General features: G+C 55.1%; 1 protein-coding gene and 1 long non-coding RNA gene across 8 annotated transcripts in view; one reads left to right on the forward strand and one right to left on the reverse strand.

The window, feature by feature from the left end:
* CACNA2D2 (calcium voltage-gated channel auxiliary subunit alpha2delta 2) overlaps positions 1-19,308 on the forward strand; it is a 138,321-nt gene that overhangs the window by 77,283 nt on the left and 41,730 nt on the right. The gene's annotated exons all lie outside the window — the stretch shown is intronic.
* On the reverse strand, positions 68-17,894 carry LOC119864688. Its single transcript, XR_005374920.1, has 3 exons — positions 13,905-17,894; positions 8,124-8,230; positions 68-186 (listed from the first exon to the last, which is right to left on the reverse strand). It is a non-coding gene; the product is annotated as an uncharacterized LOC119864688 (long non-coding RNA).

A 19,308-nucleotide genomic window follows, 5' to 3' on the forward strand; every position in this document is an offset into this window, starting at 1 on the left:
TAGCCAAAGGGGCAGGGGGCCTGGGGTACAACCCCTGAGGTCCCCAGAACCTGGTGGGTCAGCCTTACACTCACTCGCCCTCCTGCTGAGTTCTCCCGAGTGGCTGCAGGTCAGAGGAAACTGAAGGGCCATGTGTCAGGCCAGGAAGCTCCACATCCTGTTTGCCCGACCAGCATGGATTACCTCCTGTGGAGACAGGAGGAGACAGCTTAGCTGAGGCACCCAGGCCCAGATCTCCCTCCAAGATGGGGTGCCAGCCTTGCCTGCCCAGTGACCCTGCTCCTGATGCTAGGTGCATCCCCAGAGCTCTGCTCAGCCTCCCTGTGATTGACTTGCACACTCATTCAGCAGACTTTCCCACTGCCCGCAGCCTGACCCTGGGTGTGGAGCCAGTCTCCACTCACTATGGAGCAGAATTGCCATTTTACAGATGAGAAGACAGGCGCAGAGACAGTGCCAGCCCTGGCTACTGCCTGGCTAAAGCAGGGTCATGATTTCCCCCGCTCACCCTGGCTCCTGAGCCTGTGTACCTGCCCAGAGCTCCCAAGGATGGGGAGGAAGCCCCAGGTCGGGGAGGGAAAAGTTGAGGCTCTGCCAGTCAGAGGTCAGATCACAAAGAAGGGTCTGAGAACCATTGCCCTAAGTTCTTCTCAATATGTCTGCACCCTGACCCCTACAGGAGGGGGAATCAGGTCATGGGGGTGAGGGGCTGACCAGATGGAGACACACTGGATTCCACTCCCCCAGAGAAGCCTGCACCGAGGGAAGATCCTCTCCAGCTTCTGCCCACCTCCTTGGGGGGTCCTAGCTGGCCACGTGAGGGCAGATGCTGGAGTGTGGAAGGAAACGGGCCTGCAAGTGCCACAGGGACAAAACCAGTCTAAATCAGGATCAGAGAAGTGAGAAACTTAATTGAGTTTTAATAGCTTCTGGCCCTTTGTTCTGAAATCCTCGTGTACAAGTGCTGGGGGAGGGGAGAGTGCATCTAAGGCAGGGCAGGCCAGTGGCCCAGCTAGTCCCCATCCTTTAGGACCCCAGCCTTCGAGGAGACAAACAAGCTAAGAGGTCCTGGTGTGCAGAACAGCTGACATGGGAGGGGCAAGTCTAAGGAGACAGCCTGGAGGTGGTGGCACTTAAGCTGGTGAAATATCCAAAAGTGGAGAAAGGGAAGAAGGAAGGCATCAAGCCCTGGCTTGACAGAATGAGCAGAAGTGAGTTAGGCTGTCTGCTGGAGTGTGGTGGGCTGTAAGGAAGCCGGGCAGGTACAGCCTGTGCATCACTGTTTCTACTGGAGGGGACAGGGGATGGAGAGGTGACAGAAGCAGGGGGCAGGGCTCACCACCTGACTTCTGGGGTGGTAGCTGCACATCTGTAAGCATGGCCCTTTCACATTTCAGCGGCCCTGGGAGCGGCCAGTTACTTATGTCACCCCATTTTCTATGGCTTAAAATACATAGGGACCAATGCCTTAACTCTGACAGCGAGTACCTCGGGAGAAGTGAGCCAACTCCTGGGGCTGCCAGCAGGGAGGGCCTGGTCCCTTGGACCCAGCACAGGTGTGGTCCCTCATTAGTCTTTCCAGACACACCGGAGGGCTGGGCCAGCTCCTGGTGCCATGGTGACCCTGGGAGCAGAGTCCCCTAAGGTTTTCCTGGAAGAGGTCAGTTGACCCTGGCTCATTGTGTCATGAGATACCAGGTACCTCAGGTGCCCTTTGCCTCCTTCAGCCTCTGTTTACTGAGTGCTGAGCACCTGTTGTATACAAACACCATACTAGGTTACCAGGTACAGAGATGAGGGAATAGACCTATGGGGCCCCTCCCTCGAGGAGTGCAGTCTGCTGGAGGTGACAGTGTTGTGACCCATGCCACAAAGTGTGGAGCCAGGATGGTAAGCCCATGGATACTGACCAGGCCTAGGGGACCTGAGGTGGGGGTGGAGGCTGCTGGAGATGTAGCCAGACAGAGGTATGGGCTCCAAGTCAGTGGCACGGCAGTGTACAGACCAGAGGGAGAGCACATGCATGTCTTCATACTGGAGCGTTTGCATGCATGTGGTGATGGAGGGTCTTGCTCGGTGGCTTGGCTCTGCAGAGCATGTGCATAATGCAGTGAGGCATGTCTTGAAGCAGAGATGTGCATGGCTGTGCCCAGTGCAGTCACCATTCCTTGGAGTCTACTGGCCTAGTGACCACAACTTGCACAGTCCAGACCTCGTGCTGCCCCCAAAAGAAACTCAGGCCATGAGTCCCACAGAAAAATGCAAGTATGGCTCATGATATGCATGACCAGGCCCAGAGCAGAAGGTGGCCAAGAATCAGGGACTTCAACCATTGCTGTGTTGCAGCCCCCACTCTGTACCTGAGAAGCACACCAAGCCCTTGGCAATTTCACTTTCTCTGAGCCTCAGTTTCCCTACTTGTACAATAGGAACAAGTATGGCCTCATCAGAGTTTATGCCCAGGCCTTGGTGATGCTGATTCAAGAATGGATACACATGGGATAGGCCCCGTGGACAAGACTGGCCTGTGCCCAGAATGGGACCAACCCTGGATCTTCCATCTTTGTGCCAGCTTGCCCTGCTCTGGATGCCTCATCAAGAGCCTGTCCCTAGCTTCCACTTCTGTGGACCACACTGTCCAAGCTGCTTAATATTTCCTGCCTCCTGGCACAGGACTTGGGTTCCTTGTTTGAGAGGCTGGTCACGGTCGTCAGGCCCTTTGTTCCAGCCTTCCTGTGTTTGCCCACTCTGTGCCTCGGCGAATGGGAGTTGCAGCATGTTTGCTGTGTCAACACCAGCTGGAGCCGAGGGTATGAGGGCCTATCTGCCAGCTGCCCAGGTGCCTTGGGTTCAGCCCCTCCCTGGGTGATTGGGGTTTGTGGGCAAGTGGGCAGCTCCCCACCTACGACCCACCTATTCACCCACAGGACTGCTGGGCCTAGGCTGGGCAGGTATGGGGAGCCAGCTAGGCAGAGAGCAGGACTCAGAGGGACCAGTACAGTCTCCCCTTGGCATCACTCGGGAGCTTCCTGGCAGAGACAGCCTTCAGGCATCTGAAGGCCAAGTTTAGGGCTTCCCCACTCCGTATGCTGAATCCCTCCCCAGGCCCAGCTCCACCCCTCACCCTCCCACCCCCCACCCCCAACCCTGTTCCTAGTCTTCGGACCCAGCAGCAGTCAGGGAAGTGAACAGATGGATAGACAAGCATTGAGACAGGGTCAGGGCAGGGGATTGAGAAGAGTCCACCTGGCGGGATTGCCAAGTGTTTTGTCTGAGCTGAGACCTGGCTGGCTCTTAGACACATGTGTGCTATGAGGTCATCACTGTTCCAGGACAGGGACTTGGACCTCAGGGAAGATCCTGTCACTTGACCTCACCTTGAACTTTCATCAACAGGTCCCAGTTATGTGGAAGCACAGCGAAGTAGTGCTGAGGCTGAGGCTGGAGGGAAGGAGGGGCTTTGCCTATCAGAAGGTGGGGAAGAACATTCTGAGAAAGAGAAGAGCATGGAGGGGTCCTACAAGTAGGAGTGGAGGTCAGGCAGAGTCCAGCGTGGTTGCTGGAGAACCCTCCACGTTCTGGGTTGGGGTTGCGGGGTGGGGGAAGATGGCGCTTCTGGGGACAGGGGGTCTTAGATGGGATAGGCTGTGGAGTGACAAGCTGAACCCCCGGGAGTCAATGGGGATTGTCAGCAAGTAGGCAGCATGCCTGCCTGCCCCCACCTTCCTTCCCCAGGTGTTTGCTGACCGCCCCCCAGAGGGCCACCAAGTGAGGCTGGTGTGCAGCAGTGATGCCGGTGCTCGAGGTCTCAGGGGGTGGGACGTGTGGCCTTCCACCCAGACCCATTCACATCTCAGTCCCTGCGCAAGCTTAGCATCAGTATACATTCCCGCCCAGAGTTCCGAGGGGCTTGAGGGTCTTCTGAGCTTGCATCTTGGATCTTTGACTCTGGTCACTGGGGGCCTCAGAGCTCTGCTGGGGGCTGGTTTTTAGATGTGGGCTTTGGGGGTCCCAGAGCATCTTCCTGTGCACCCAGAGTACCAAGGGCTAAAGAACTGGAGAGTAGGCACCATGGGGTAAGGAGGAGCAGCCTGGGCCAAAGTGTCCCCACACCCCTCGGGTGGGAGGGTCCTGACTCCAGGGGCCAGCAGATGAGTAATGGGCATTTAAACAGAGCAATGGACCTACCGTGCTCTGGTAACAGCAGTGACAGCCCGGTTGGTGGCAGCTGCAGCTGCACTGTCCTCCGTCTTAGAAGCTCATGCGTGGGACCTTTACCCCAAGTGCAGCCCTAACCCCCAGACATGAGCTTGCAAGGGAGAGGCTATCGGGGAGGTCGGAGAGAGCGTGGCCATTCTTCTTTCTCCTGGGCACATGTGTGCAGTATCCCATGGGGGTGTCTAGACATGAGCATGTGTTCCTCGTGTGTCTGCACATACCTATTTCCCTGTGGTTGTAGCTGTCACGTGGCCCAGGACAGACCTACGTGACTGTGGCCTGAGTGACAGGGCTGCGGCCCTGGCTCCCCGTGGCCCAGGCAGAAGTACTGGGCCCCACAATTTCCCAGGAAGAGCAGTGACCTTTCCCCACCCCCCACATGCATACCTGTGCCTCCTTTTATGAAATATTCTGCTAATCTCATCTCCTTGTGTGACTGCCGTGTAATTAGCTCATTTTGCAAAATATTGCATCTGTCTTATTTCCCACCGCCTTTTCCTTTTCCCAGGAAAGGGTAGGCGGGGATGGGGTCAAGGAAGATTACTGGGGATGAGTCTACCTTACATCAGCCCTGGCCACCACCACCCCCCACACTCTGATACATGCATTGGCCCCCTTAACACACATCCTGGCACCAGGGCCTGGTGAGCAGATGGAGGCCAGTGGGCTGAAGGTATCCATGCCCTCCCTCCATCAGGAGGAAGGGATGGAGCAAGGCTGACCAAGCCCTGCTCAGGAGCACCCTCTGCACACCTGCTCACATGCTCACATGCAGGGACGGCTCAGGCCCAAGTTGGGCTCAGACCAATAAGCTACTAAGTGGAGTTGCCCCTTGTAGGCATGTGTATGGCAGACAGGCTGGGGGTAAGGGGGCAGAATGCCAAAGGCCTCTGCTCGGTGTGGATGGGCTGAGCCATGTGTGCAGCCAGTACTTGGTTTATAGGAATCCCAGTGGTCCTCATTATCACCTGTCTGCCACCCCCACCCATTGGACAAAGTGCCACAGCAGTTAGGCTACCCTGAACCCCCAAATCATCCCACCCCCTGCCCCAACCAGGGTCTGGTCTAGCTGTGAGGTGAGGGCTGCTTGGGACTGTGACTATGGACAGGGCATGTATGGAGCCACCCAGGAGGGTCACAGGTGACCAGGGCCAAGGCCCTGACCAAGCAGACAGCTCCAGCCAGGGGCACCAGGAACGTCTGCCTCCAGCAGTGAGGCCAGGCAGAAGGAACAGCGCTGGACTTTGAGCTGTTTATTAAGCCTCAGAGCTTGGTGCTACTCTGATCCAGCCATCGCTGCCCAGCCTCTGCCCCTGCCCCCATCTCCCCCACCCATTCCCCAGATGGGAGACCAGAGCTGCCCCGGCCTCAAGGCTCAGAGCTGGCTGCAGCCATGGGCCTGGGCAGCTGGAAGGATCGGGCTCCAGCCCTCAGCTGGCGTGGCCTACTTTTTCCCTCGACCCTCCCCCTTGCCCCTACTGTCTCCCCGCCTTCTCTTGCTTCAACTCCCTCAGGACGTGAATTCTCTTAAACTTTTAATTAAAAACATTCTCCTTTCTCCCCCCAAGGTTTGCTTCCTTGTGATTTTCCTCTTAGAAGGAGAGATGGGGGGAAGGGGATGGCGGGCAAGAAGTGGAGGTCAGGCCTTCCTGAGTCTCTGTAAGGGACCCAAGGGAGCCAGGGCCTGGCCTGGAGGAGGCAGCCGGCTGCCCCCTGCCCTGTATCACCCTCCCTGGCTTCCTGGCTATTGAGGGAGGCATCTCAGGGCTCCAGCCCTGGGTGCCACAGCCAGATTTTAGGAATGGTGCCAGCCCCTGAGGGCCTTCACACACTCCTACCATGCCCTGTGCAATCACTCAAGATTACCACTGAGTGGAAGGGGCTCCTGCTTTTTCATGAAAGTGTTGTCTGCTCCAGTGGCCTCAGGGTCACTCCTGAGTCTGTCGATCACAGGTTGGAGAAGTGTTCCCAGGGTTGGTGTCGGAGGCCCGAGGTCACCAGCTAGGTCATAGATACTTCATATACAGAACTCCCAGCTCAGCTTAGGGGCACAAGGTCAGGTCACAAGACTGTGGCCCCAGGAATGCTGGACACAGGTCCTTGATCCCAGGAAACCAGAACAGCTTCTCTAATCATGGGGCTGGAGGGAGGCTGGCCCACTCCCCTTCCCGCAAACAGTGGTATGTTAGCCTACCCCTCACTCTGGAGGGAAATGCCCCTGTGTCGTCAGATTCCTTTTCCAGAGCTGGAGCCCACCAAATGTCTGGAAGTTCTTCCTTAATGTCAGACCATGATTTTTCTTGCTAAATCTTAAGCCTTGGTTCCACCTCTAGGGAATTTTGGCTTACACTTCCTTGCCCATTGCCCATAAAGCCCTCCCTAGACCAGGAGACAGGGACTGAGTCGCCACCTCCCTGTGTTCCCATCTCTTCCTCCCTTCCTCTCCAGGCTGAGGGACTCCATCTGAAGGTGTCCAGGCACAGCCCAGGAAGCCCCCCACAAACTCAGACTCATCCTTGTCCTATCCTACAATGCCCCCAGCACAGATTGCACCTCTCCCACCCCCAAGGGCCAAGCCCCCAAAGGCTCAGGACTCAAGACCCCAGGCAGGCCTGAGCCCAGGGAAAGAGCAGAGACGTTGCCAGCAGAGCCCATGCCTCCAGGGACCCAGCACCTTATTACGTGCTTTGTTCTCCCTGTCCAGCCCACAGCAGTGGACAGAGGACACTGCTAGCCCTCATGGAAGCATTGCAATGGCTCAGAGAAGGGGATGCAATGGGGACATCGGCTCTGAGGGGCTAGAACAGAGGTCTCCCCACCCCCCTCTTCCTGGGCTACCCTTAGCACCCCTCCTGACACACTGTGTGCATCCTGCTCCACAGACCTAGAGGCTGCCCTGGCTGGCCCTAGAAGCACTTGGGAAGACATCCCCACAGAATCTGGTGGACTGGGACAGGATTTGGCCAAGGAATTGGCCAGGAGGAGGGGCAGGCCAGACAGAACCATAGCACAAATGTATGAAGGGGTCAAGGGCAGGGGCTGGCTTGAGGTGGAAGCAGTGCACGGCCAAGAAGGTAGAAATGGCAGTGGGAGGCCTTGAACCCCAAGCACAGGGATTTAGACCGCAGGTACTGGAAGCCCTGGCAGCCTCTTGAGTAAGGTAGGGATGTTCATTATACAGCATATATTGAGCACCTACTGCTTGCCAGGTCCTGTGTTGTGGCCCAGCTCCCAGGTAGTGCCCACACTCACTGCAGATGCTTTGTGGCTCTGGGGATGTCACTGGCAGTGATCATAGGGGAGGAGCCTGTGCATTCCCCGCAAGACAGAGGGGGCAGCCTCTTCTGACTCATAGGAGCAGAAGTACAGTCCTGCCTCTCACGGCACTGCCCTCTCCTCCTGGCTCACTCTTTCACGGGGCCGAGTGATTTCCAAAGCTGATATAGGCAGGGCTGGGGGACTCTTCCTCCCACTGCAGCACATCTCCGTGCTCCCTGGACCCATCATGTCAGCTTCCACCTATCCATTCATTTCCCAGGTATATACCGAATGTCAGGCTGGTTGTTTGAGGACTCCACAGTGACAGAAGCAGACCTGGTCCTGCTTTCTGGGACCTTGTGGTCCAGCTAGGAGGCAGAGGGTAAACAAGTAATGTGAAGATGCATAATGGGGTTTCAGAGGGGTGTCAGAAAACAGTCACATCAGGGAGGCAAGGAGTGGGTATTGGCACCCAAACACACACATCTCAGAGCTGAGCAGGGCCGCAGCGGCTCAAGATCAAACCCAGTCTCCCGACCTGGTACACCACTTCCTGAGCATCTATGGGGTCTCCCTCCCACAGCCCAACCCGGCTCCTGCCAGGAACCAGAGTCAACAGGAGCCTCCCATAGATTGCAGACACCCACCTGTGCACAGAGCGCTGCTTCCAAGCAGGTGGTAGGAGATGCAGGGTCAGCTCAGCAGGCAGTGCTGGATCTTCCTGGGCTGCCCAGTGCCAGACCACCCTAGGCAGCTGCTCATGTCAGAAAAAAGAGAACCCCAACTGCCATTTAGAGTTCTCAACAATGGTGATGGAGCCTACCTGAGACCAAAACACAAGTGGAGTATGTCTCTGTTTGTGGGAGGCTGCCAATATGGCTGGGATGTGCCCCATATGCATATCAGGGCTGGTGCTGAATGGATATGCATGCCTGTGTGTATGGCCTAGGGGCAGGCCAGGGCCCTCCGTGATAGGGCCTGCATGCATGGGTGTACGTGTGATACGCAGGGTGTGCACTGGAAGAGTCTGAAGAGCTGGGGGTGGGAAGGCTGGGAAGAGCTCTCCTACCTCAAGGTTCCTGCTGCCCAACATGGCCCATTTCACAGGTACGCATGTGGGCATGCTTCAGGCACCCACAGACACGTATATGTGTAAAACCCATGTGCTTCCATCCCATCTCCTGCTCTGCAGCCAAAGCAGCACACCCAAGCCCATGCACCCACACTAGTGACTACAGATAGACAGGCATACATACCTGCAGGTGATTCCCATGTATGTGTGCAGCCCGGCCTGTGCATGCACACATGTGTGCAACTGTGTGTCCCGGGTAGACACCCCTGCACATGACCATTCCTGTATGGGTACCCTTTGTCATAACTCTCTCATCCCTCCATCCCTTCTGCACCACACACCTAGTGGAGGATGGCTCTGTTTTACAGACTGGCAAATTGAGGTGCAGAAAGGCAAAGGGCAGAGAGCGCTGGATGGCTCCAGCTTGAGCCCAAGTCTCCACGGATCCCATCTAAGTATGACACAGCCCCACAGCTAGTGTCATGGCCTCCCGATGCTCCCTTGAGAGCCAGTGGAGTCCAGGACAGAGGCATGCTGTTTTCAGGGCACCCTATTCCTGTCTGCTCTCTCCTGGGCAGGGACTCCCTGAAGCCCCCAGTGGAGCATCCGAGCTCACAGTTACAATTTGAGAAGAAGCATTTTCCCTGAGCCTCGTGCAGGACAGTGGCCTACAGAAGCAATGAAACCCTCCACCAGGCCTTACCACCACTCCCAACAATCCCATCTCTGACCATCTGTCTTCCTGGGAGTCTGTCCTCTTCTCCCCATCCCTCTGGCCCTGTCTTCTGTCCTACAGGCCCACCACAACCCCCTCTTCCCTCCAACGCTATTCCTCAATTTCAGCGGCTCCTGACATCCCCAACTGGAAAACTCTCAGAGGGAGGCCAAGCCCTCAGACCCTACTGTGACCTCAAGAGAACCTGGTCCAGGGTGGCCAGCCTTTAAAATAGCCTGGTGCCTAGGTGGTAACCACAGCTGTGAGAGGCTAAGCAGGAAGAAGCTCAGCACAGAGTCCAACTAAGCTGGACGTTAAGAAGCAGGAAACAATTGTGTAGGCAGAGCAGGGAGGGGAATGACATTCTAGGCAGAGAGAATGTTCTGTGCAAAAGCATGGAGGTATGAGATATCATGATAATCAGACACTTAATCGAGCCCCTGTCTCATGCATTTGAGTGTCTGTGCAGCCAGACATTTCTTCAGTCATTCATTTATGCAGCAAAGAGTTACCAAGAACTGGGCACAGCCTGTTGGGGAAATCATGTGACAGAGCAGGGACGTCTTTGATGAGGGCGTGTAGGTCCTGGGAGAACTCTGAGGAGGGGTGTGATGGGAGACATATTGGCATTTGGGGAACCCTCAAGAGGAAACCTTATGGAGGCACACAGGACACCATCAGAACCCCAGGGAGATCCGTGGCCAGGACTGGGGCTCATTTGTCAGTACTGGATATCCAGCTTTCAGAGGCCCTCAGAGCTGGGAAGGCCCTTGGCAATCCAGGTCTACATCTTACATTGTATAGACAGTAAAGCTGGGCCCTAGACCCAGAACTCAAGTCTCTAGGGCTCCTGTCTCAAGAGTGCAGTTGTAAAAAGAAAGAATATAGTTATAGTGGATAAAGCAAGGATTGCACCCTGGACTCACACATGACCCAGATCTCTCTGCACAGCACCCCCACCAGCCCAGAAATGGAATTGCAGGCCCAGGAGGCTGAGTGTTGTTTTGTAGTTTTTTTTGGAGGGGTGGGGAGCAGAGTGAGCCCTACCTAGGCTCTGTCACACAGGGGCCTGTGTCCTTCTCAGGCCAGCAGGAACTACTGGGGTCTTAGGCATTTCACTAAGCCTCGGTTTCCCACTACAAAATAGCAACGTGATTCCTGGCCTGTTACCACATAGGGCAGTTGTGACAATGGGGAGTGCTGGCTCCCATGACTGGAGCTCCCGAAGAGGCCTTTCTGCCAGGGGCCAGAAGGGGTGGTGGAGACCCAGGGCTGCCCCCCAGTGTGGCAGCAGGGCCGATGGCTGGCTGCCTCTTTTCTTCAGTGGCTCTCAAGCCATCCGTCACTTACAAATTCTCTTCATTTCTAAATAAAATGATTTGTTAATTTGAGTGAGTGATCACCACTCGTCCGAGCCTCTTTGCAGGCCCGGGAACAGCTTGTGGGCTCCCGGAGCCCCGTGCCGCCGGCCTGGCGCAGACTTGGAGGGGTTGTTTTCGATTTAAATGTGAATTGAATGAGGAGAAAAATGTTTCTCTTGGCAATTCCATAGGAGCTCGCTCTTCTGACAGATGTTGGAGTTTATTATCCCATCGGGCCAGTGTTTTGTCGAGCAGAATTGCTAATTATTTCAGAGGCCCGGCCACAGCCGAGGAGAGGAGGGAGGTGGCGGGCGCAGTTTTGGGGTGGCATCTGTCGACGATAAGCCCAGCCGGCCACCTCTCTACTTGTCGCCTAGGATCTGCAGATATTTGGGGGCAAGGAGTGCCCTAGAGGAGGCAGCAGGGCCTGTTCTTGCCAGTGCTGTTTTGGCTTCCTAGTAGGGATTCTGGAAGGTCACTTTGGGGGTCTGAGATTGTTTATATGGTGGGCCCATGAGTGGTGAGTGGAAAAAGGCTTCAGAGAGGCCAGTGTTTTTCTCACTGTGTGAAGTCAAAGTCATTGGTTGTAACAACCACACCTAGGCAGGGGCTGTGCTTGCAAGGGCGTGTGGCTAGATGTCTTCATAACTGGGGGCTCTATACAGGCACATGGCAGCATGTGGGGATGGCGAGACCAAGTGCTGTGTTTGCGGGTCATAAGCAGCGTGGGGTGACTGCATGTGTCTGTGAATGAGATGCCCGCAGCTGAGCAGCTCAGTCCTTCAAGGTATGGCTCTAATTCACTTTTGTTCCTAGTCCTTGCTCTGCAAGGTGAAGGATTTGGAAGATTGATGGCCAGAGGGGACTAGACCTCAGGAAGGGCAGGCCAAGGCTGGCCAGGGTGTCCCTCAGCTGCTCTGGGAGTGCCCCAGACTTCAAGGGGGCTCCATGGTGAATGGCTGGGTTTCCCGGTGAAGATGGGGCCCTGGTAGCCAGCCCCCTGGCCTCCTAGTACGCTCAGCCCTGGGATCTTAACCTCCCCTGGGGCAACTTAGAGCAGCAGAGCAGGGCCAGTCCTCCTGATCCCCAGCAAGGGTCCCAGGATTTCTGCCAGACTGAGTCTGAAGGCCTCCTGACTCCCTCAGCCCAGGTGTGACTCCAGGTCATCTCTAACACAGGGACTGGGGCTGGGACACATAATTCCTACTGCAGTGTCCCTGAGAAACACCCCCACTGAGAAATTCCCCCACCACTGTCCCCTTTATCATCCCATCTCTCCTTCCTGAGCCCTGAGACAAAGAGCTGGATGCCTGATCCCCCAATCCTGGCCAGCTCTGGATTCAGCACTTCAATCACTCTTATCCTAGTGCATCCCCATCCCCTCCCACCCTCCCTGTCAGCCTCCACCTCTGTTCTTCACCCTCACCAGCTCCAGGCCAACCGGAGCTCAGCTCCCTAGGTTTAACACAAAGGCAGCAGCAGCAGCTGGGCAGGATTTTATAACCCTAATTAACACTGGATTCCCTGGGGTTCCAGCTCTAGAATCCTGATGCAGGCCGAGACCAGCAGAGCACAAGGCAGGGAGGGTCCACCTGGGGCTGGGTCATTGGAGATGGAATTTCAATCCATAGTAGCTGGCCCCCAGTCGGTGACATGGACCCTGCAGCCTCAATCTCCTCTCACCAAGTCCTGGGCCCCAGCAACAGGGGGGCACTGGCAAGTGGGGGTGCCCGGCCATCCCAAGGCTGAGATCCCGCCAGACATCTCTGATTGACCATGTGTCCCTAGAACCAGGCCCTCTCTCTCCTCTGGATAAAACCACCGTGACATCCTTCCATTAAATAGGGCATGTTCAGAAGAGAAAATTGCTACTATTTTCCCCTTTTACTTCACTGTCATCAAAAATTGATCCCATATTGCATCCTTATTTCAAAGAATGAGCTAAAAAAATAAAATAAAAATTCTCACTCCTCAGAGCGACAGCTGCATCAAGCTTCCCATTCCCTGCTCCCACCCCCCACCCCGTGGAAAGAAAGAAAAGAAATCATGGTCACGGTGAGGGGGAGGTGCACTGGCTGGCCCCACTTGGGCCGCTGAATGTCGCTTTGGGAGTGAGGAGGGGCAAGGCACATGACTTTGTGGGCAGAAGGGGATTTCGATCTGGTGAAATGTGGTAGAAAATGGGGTAATTGGGGGAGGTTAATTTGGATCTAAATGGAGCGATTCGTTATCTCAATAAGAAGCGTCTCGTTTTCCAGGGAGACGGCTGTCCCTGCCAGATGCTGGCCTACCACATTGGCGGGGTGGTGGCTCCGAGCAGGGCCTCACTGCCCACCCCCAGTCCATCTAGCCTCATGGAGGAATCCGCCCCGCTGGACTGGGAGGGGATGCAGAGATGGGCACAGGAAGGGTGAAAATTAAAGCTGGGGGGAGCAACTGGCCCATGGAGCACTGGGGCCTCCTGACTTCTGTCCAGTGTTCCTTCCAAGGGGTCTAGCTGCCTCTTAGAAAAGGGAAATGTGAGGGGGCACTGGGTGGTGGAGGAGCACAGTCAGTGAAGCATCCAGCCCTTGTTTTCAGTTCAGGGCATGATCTCAGAGTTCTGGGATCAAGCCCCACATCGTGCTCCACGCTCGGCAGGGAGTCTGCTTGAGATTCTCTCTCTCTCTCTTTCTCTCCTCCTCCTCCTCCTCCTGCTCATGCTGTCTGGCTCTCTCTCAAATAAATAAAATCTTAAAAAAAAAAAGGAAAGGAAAGCATGGACAGGTTGGGTAGCAGTTTAATGTGGTCTATTCACTAGTTCATTCAGCAGAGTACTGAGCATCTCTTCACAAAAACATACTTAGTAAAACATAGAATATGAATAATAAGGATGAGACAAAAGAGCCATGGTAAACAACACCTGATAGACTAAGCATTTGGTCTAGTTGAGTCTCTAAGTCAACTCTGAGCCTCCTGGTAGCCAAAGGAAAACGGGATACCCACTGCTTTGTGTTCTAACTATAGAAGAGGAGACATTGAGATCAAATTCCCATAGAAGCCAACTCCCACTTCCCATGGAATTATGTCTGGGAGTGACTTTGACAGTTGTGCCCTCAGCCCCTCCTGCCTTTACTAGAAACGGTTTGGGACCTAGCACATGGGCTGTAGTGTGACCCTGGGGATGTCCCACCTCCTCAGCCTCAGAGCCACTGAGAGTGCTGGGATTGCTGGTCACACAGGTACGGCCAATGCAGGCTAGTGCAATGCAGGCCTGGGCTTAGCAGCTAAACAGACTTACGTTTGGGTCCCAGATCCTCCTCCTGTTAGTTTTTCTTCTGAAAAACAGATCAGTAGCACCAGCCTTATTCCCCATGGTTGTGTTGGTCACATGAGTGATAACTGTAATGATGAAGGCACCTGTCAGGCAGGTGCTGTGAGACTATGCCCAAGACTTCCTCAGTCTGCATGTGCATCTGGCCTGGTATTGGCTGTACTGTGATTGCGGGGTTGGAGGGTGAGCATGGAGACAGGTGGAAGCCCCTACCCTCCACTGGGCAGTCTGGGAGGGTGGGACTGGGTCTGATTCACCCTGTGTCTCCAGCCCCCAGCGCAGGCCACACACATGCTTGTTGAAAGAAGAGGGGTCTTGGGGTCACCTTTTCATTTATTCCATACTATGGTGTTAGTTGGGATAAGATCACACAAAGCAAAGTGATCATAAGCTAGAGTGAGGTCAGGAAGGAAGGCAGACCAGGGAATAAACTGAGGGTACATTTCAGGAGGGACCACTCAGCAGGAACAAGGCAGGTGGTAGCCAGAAGAGTCTGTTTGACCAGGGAGGAGTGGGCAGGAGCCACAGGCCCAGTGAGCCACCCCACACCCAACCACAGCAGGAAGAGGCCTTTCGCCACCTGTGCCTTGGGAAGGGAGTCCAGGACATGAAGGTGTGGACTTAACAGCCTTGTGTGAATGCGCCTGAGCGCATGTGGGGATGCATGCACATATACACTGTTCATATACTCCCACATGTGTATCTGTGTTCACATATGATTTCTTACGTCTGTGCGTGTGTTCCCATGCTCACATGCTTGTACTTGTGTATACATTTGAATGCACATGCACACACATCCTCCATGTAGTAGTAGTGCTGGAGGCTGACTGTAGGTGGCAGAGGGCTCCTGGGGGCCAGAGCTCGTGGGTGGCCTTGGTAAGAGCACACAGCTCCCCACCTTCTTAGGGACCCCTCTTGCCTCTTCTGGCGTCAGCCAGAGCGAGAGGGATGGACAGGAACTCCCAGGATGACAAGTGCAAGGTCATCCAGGAAAGCTAAGGCTGAGCTCAGGCCCATCCAGGTCTTCTCCTGTGCCCTGGATCCCTCTCCCAGCCCCATGGCATTCCTCCAACCCCATGCTCTCTGATCCATAGCCAGCCAAAGACCCACTTCCTCCTCAGTAGGGGCTCAGGGTGTCTCATGGATGAGTCAGTGAGTGGAGGAGGGGGAACGCCCTCCTCCTTGCTCTCAGAGAGCTATGGCTGCAGACAAACTGAGCAACCACATCTGAGCCTCGGCTTCCTGATCTGCAGCATAGGTTAGAAATGGGACCTGCTTTGTAGGGGCTGCTCTAGGGATTAATGAACGGTGCTGGGGCACATCGAGCACTCAGTGTGTATGAAGCACAGATACTACAAATTCACTTCCAGATGCAGGAATTCCTTCCTGGCCATGGATGTTTCAGGAACATTTTTTACTCAGAGCCCTGCCTGGTCACCTGGCCATGGGTTTCTCCTCCCTGGAAAATCCCTGGCTGTGATCTCTGCAGTTTTCTCTGGTTCTTCCTCTGGGGGCTGTCCTCGTCTTCAGGCAGGCCCGGGGGCCACACTCCCCCTACTGCCAGGTGACATGTGACTGGGACATTAGCCCTTCCTAATAAGCTCAGGTGCCCTTGGGTTCCCTATCACCAGCACCTCAGCATCCCCTGTTTTCTCACTGATGCAGGCTCCCTGATTGGATGGTTCCATTTTCCCATTTCTCAAGGAGGAAAACTGGGGCTAGGAGAGCTGAAATCACCCAGTCAGGATGGATCTGAGTCCACCATGGGTCTGTCACTAGAAGGGTCCCTTCCACACAAAGTCCAACCCAAAGGGCTGAGATCAGGGGCTGAGCAGCCTTAGCCCCCTGGGATCCAGGACCCCTTTCTTGGGAGATGGCATGGTAGAGGACAGACTACCAGACCGTCTTCCCAGCAGAGCAGGGCCGCAGGCTGAATGGAGATGGAAAAGATAACGTCCTAGACAGGCAGGCACGTGCTGCACGGCCGCCTGCCCCACCCTCCCCAGCTGGTACCATGGCTCTGCGGCCGTTGCTAGGCATCTGTAAGGCCCAGGTGGGCCCTACCTGTCGTGGAGCAGCCACGATGCATGAGGTGGGCATGGGGCCCGGGCAGGAGCAAGGCCGCCTCCACCTGCCCACCCTCCTATCACTTGGCAGCAGCAAGCAGAAGCCATTAGCGCCTGGCAGCCCGTGTCCCATGGCTCTGACAAACGCCTTAAATGTTGTCGCCAAGGCTCCAGCTGTCCCGCCGGCCGCCTTTACTCCTCATAATAACCAAGTGTCGAAGCTGATTGCAGCAGCGGGATGCAGCCAGTATTCAGAGCAGCTTTTACCCTGGGCGTTTCCTCCTGGCAACCAGGCTGTGCCCACCCCACCCTCCACCTCCAGGCCTTTGTCTGCCTGTCAGCTCTTCCCAGGCCCCCAGCATTGCCTCCGGGCCAACCAGTGCCCAGCTTTGTATTCCAGGTGGTGCTCATGCTGCTGCCACCAAAGCTGGTGGATAGTGATGAGGTTGAGTCTCAGGCATCACACCCAGCAGAGTAATGGCCTGAGTGGAAAGATCTGGCTCCAATTCCCACTCTTCTGGGTGACCTCTGCAGGGAAGCCCCTAACTTTGCCTTGGGTTAGGCTCGTCTCCGCCTTGGTGCCCTTGTCAGTAGAATGGGCATAGTGATTGGGCTCCATGGGGCTTAGAGGGAACACATGTGTGAAGCAAGATGCAAACCATGGTGTCCTATGGAAGAGTCTTAGCCACACCGTGAACACAAATACCCAAGGATGCTCAGGAGGAGCAAAGGCCTGCTTCAGCTGCCCTGGCCTTGACTGTCCTCTCCCCACAGAGAAGCAGCCCACTCATTCCCACCTCCACAACTTGGCCCTGTTCAGGCTCCCACTTGGAGTCTGCTCCTTTTTCCCATCCATCTGACCTTGTTTCAAGTCTGCTCTGCTGCCCCCTCTTCCCAGAAGCCTTCCCAGCCTGATCTAATCACTTTCCTTGCCCACAGGTTTTATGTGACCATCCAACGGGTCCTGGATGCTCAATATTCTCCTCTCATTATCTATTCTCATCCTCACACAGCCTTATGAGGTCAAGACGATTAGAAGCCCCACTTTGGAGATGAAGCAACCGAGGTTCAGACAGGGTGTCAGTCACCGTGTCACATATGCAGCTCCTTGCTCTGCCCCTCAAGATGCAGTGAGTGCTAATCAGGGGAGTAAACAAAGCCCAGTCTCCTAGGGGCTCTGTCGAGTGGCAGGCATCCTCAACTAGACCCTGTCTTATGGGCTTCCTTCCTGGGACACCCAATTATAAGCACCAGTGTCCAGGTGGTTGAGTTATGAGGTCTCTGATCACTGGATCATTTGTTTATGGCTTCTCTAACCTTCACATAATGCTGGAGGGTTATGGTCAGAGAAAGATAGAGTCCGTGGTCTCTACCTGTTCACCAGACTTCCCTGAGGGATGCAGAGGTGATGAAGCAGCTGGTGATCATGAGGTAATGTGAGGTGCTAGCAGAGATGCCCCAGTGGGGTGATGGCTACAGTGGTGAAGGTGGTGGTGGTGGAGGTGACAGTGATGGTGTTGGTGCCTGTGATGATGGAGATGAAGGTAATAATAGTAGTGGTGATTGGTGATGGGAGGACCAGTGATGGAATAATGGTGTTGGGTGATGAGCAATGTTGGTAGTGGTTAAGTGGGCATCAGTGGTGATGATGGAGATGGGGGTGGTAGAGCTGGTAGGCTTCCCATGGAGTGTACCTCATGAGGCAGTGCACCAGGCAGCTCTGTCCGATGTGTGGATTGTGCTCTAGCTGGAGGCAGGGTGCGGTGGGGCTTGATTCTCTTTTTCTTTTAACCTCTAGCGAGCATAGCCTTCTGGGTAATGAGATGCAAATTGACAGAAAAGACAATGAGCCAGCCTGCGGCCGGTGGGGCAGCTTGTAGAGTCAGGCTGATTGCCTCCGTGCCAATTTGCATGGCATTAGCTGTGCACATCTCCTCCAACAGGGCTCATGCGCTTCATCAGAGGTCACCTGGATGGTTGTGTCCAACAAGGGGTAATCCAGACCAGGGGCAAGGGCAGGGCCACTCTGACCCTAACTTGACTGGGGCTCAGAAGAGTCTGGGCCTGTGGGGAAAGCCACTAGACAGGGGTGAAGGGGGGCAAGGAGGAGGTCAGTATCCATGATCGGCCAGGACTAGGGACAGACCAGAGGTCCAGCTCCATGTGTGGTAGGTCTAGGAGGTCTAGTTTGACCAGCACGATGATTCCATCCATTGCATGTGGTGTAAAGGTGACAAACAGCCTTCAGGCAGAAGAAAGGTTAGACTGGTCTGGGAAGCCTCCATATAGGTCCAGGCTTGCCCCAAACTGGCACCATCACCTGGGTGGTCTGTCCAGGCCTTGGCTCCCCCACTGTGCAGTGGGACCCTCAGCCTCATTGTCTTTACATTGAAGGTGATGATCATCAAGCTCTGCCTATAGTGTGTTCAACAGTGGCCAGGGCCAGTTCTCCATGTGAAGGTCACACATTGCAGCCCTCTGAGCAGCTGGATCCCATCACTGTCATCACCACTTAAGGCAACTCCTGGGATCATTCCTGGAATGTGACCTAGACAGGGTAGGACCCAGGTAGATGCCTAAACCTGGCCCTTTGGGCCACCCTGCCAAGCCTGCCTGCCTCTGTCCATGGTTCTGAAAGTCCAGGCCCAACTTGCTCTGGGGTCGCTGCAGCAAGTGGACTGGGCGCCCCTTTCCTACTGCCCTGCTCTCTGACCCCTGGACCTTTCTAACCCAGTGCAACCCAAGACTCCACCCTGTACCCTCTGCCAGGATAGAGGACAGTGGGGCAAGAGGCTCTTTCCCTCTGCCCTCCATCCTCAATCCAGCCAATGCCCCCTCAGGCATATCCTGGTGCCCCACTGGCCCCACCTCCCCTCTCACTGTCCCACTCCCTCTCCCCCTGAGGTTGGGTCTAATCAGAGCTAATCAGAAAATTATGAGCTGCCTGATTACTGATTAGATTCCTAATGTTAATAGAGTCGAGAAGGGCCCGCTCAGGCTGTGTTTTAGGAAAAAGTATAAAAATAACATCATGGGAAGGGAGCATGGTGGCTGGGTGGGGGCTTGGGCTCTGCTGTCCTCACAGGCAGGGGCCTGGACTCCTCTACTCTAGTTGGTGGGGGGTGCTCAGTTTCAGCTTTTATGTGGAAATACATTTCATAACAGAGAGGCCTCTAGCACCCCTAAATTCTACCAATAAAGCTGCTACCCTGGGCAGCTGTTACTGTAGAGGCCTCTACCAAGTTCCATGCTTAGGACAGTAGGACTGAGTTGTAGTGATAAGATAGGTGGGATATAAAGAAGAA

The sequence above is a fragment of the Canis lupus genome, chromosome 20 (genome assembly GCF_011100685.1).
Source record: "Canis lupus familiaris isolate Mischka breed German Shepherd chromosome 20, alternate assembly UU_Cfam_GSD_1.0, whole genome shotgun sequence".
NCBI lineage: Eukaryota > Metazoa > Chordata > Mammalia > Carnivora > Canidae > Canis > Canis lupus.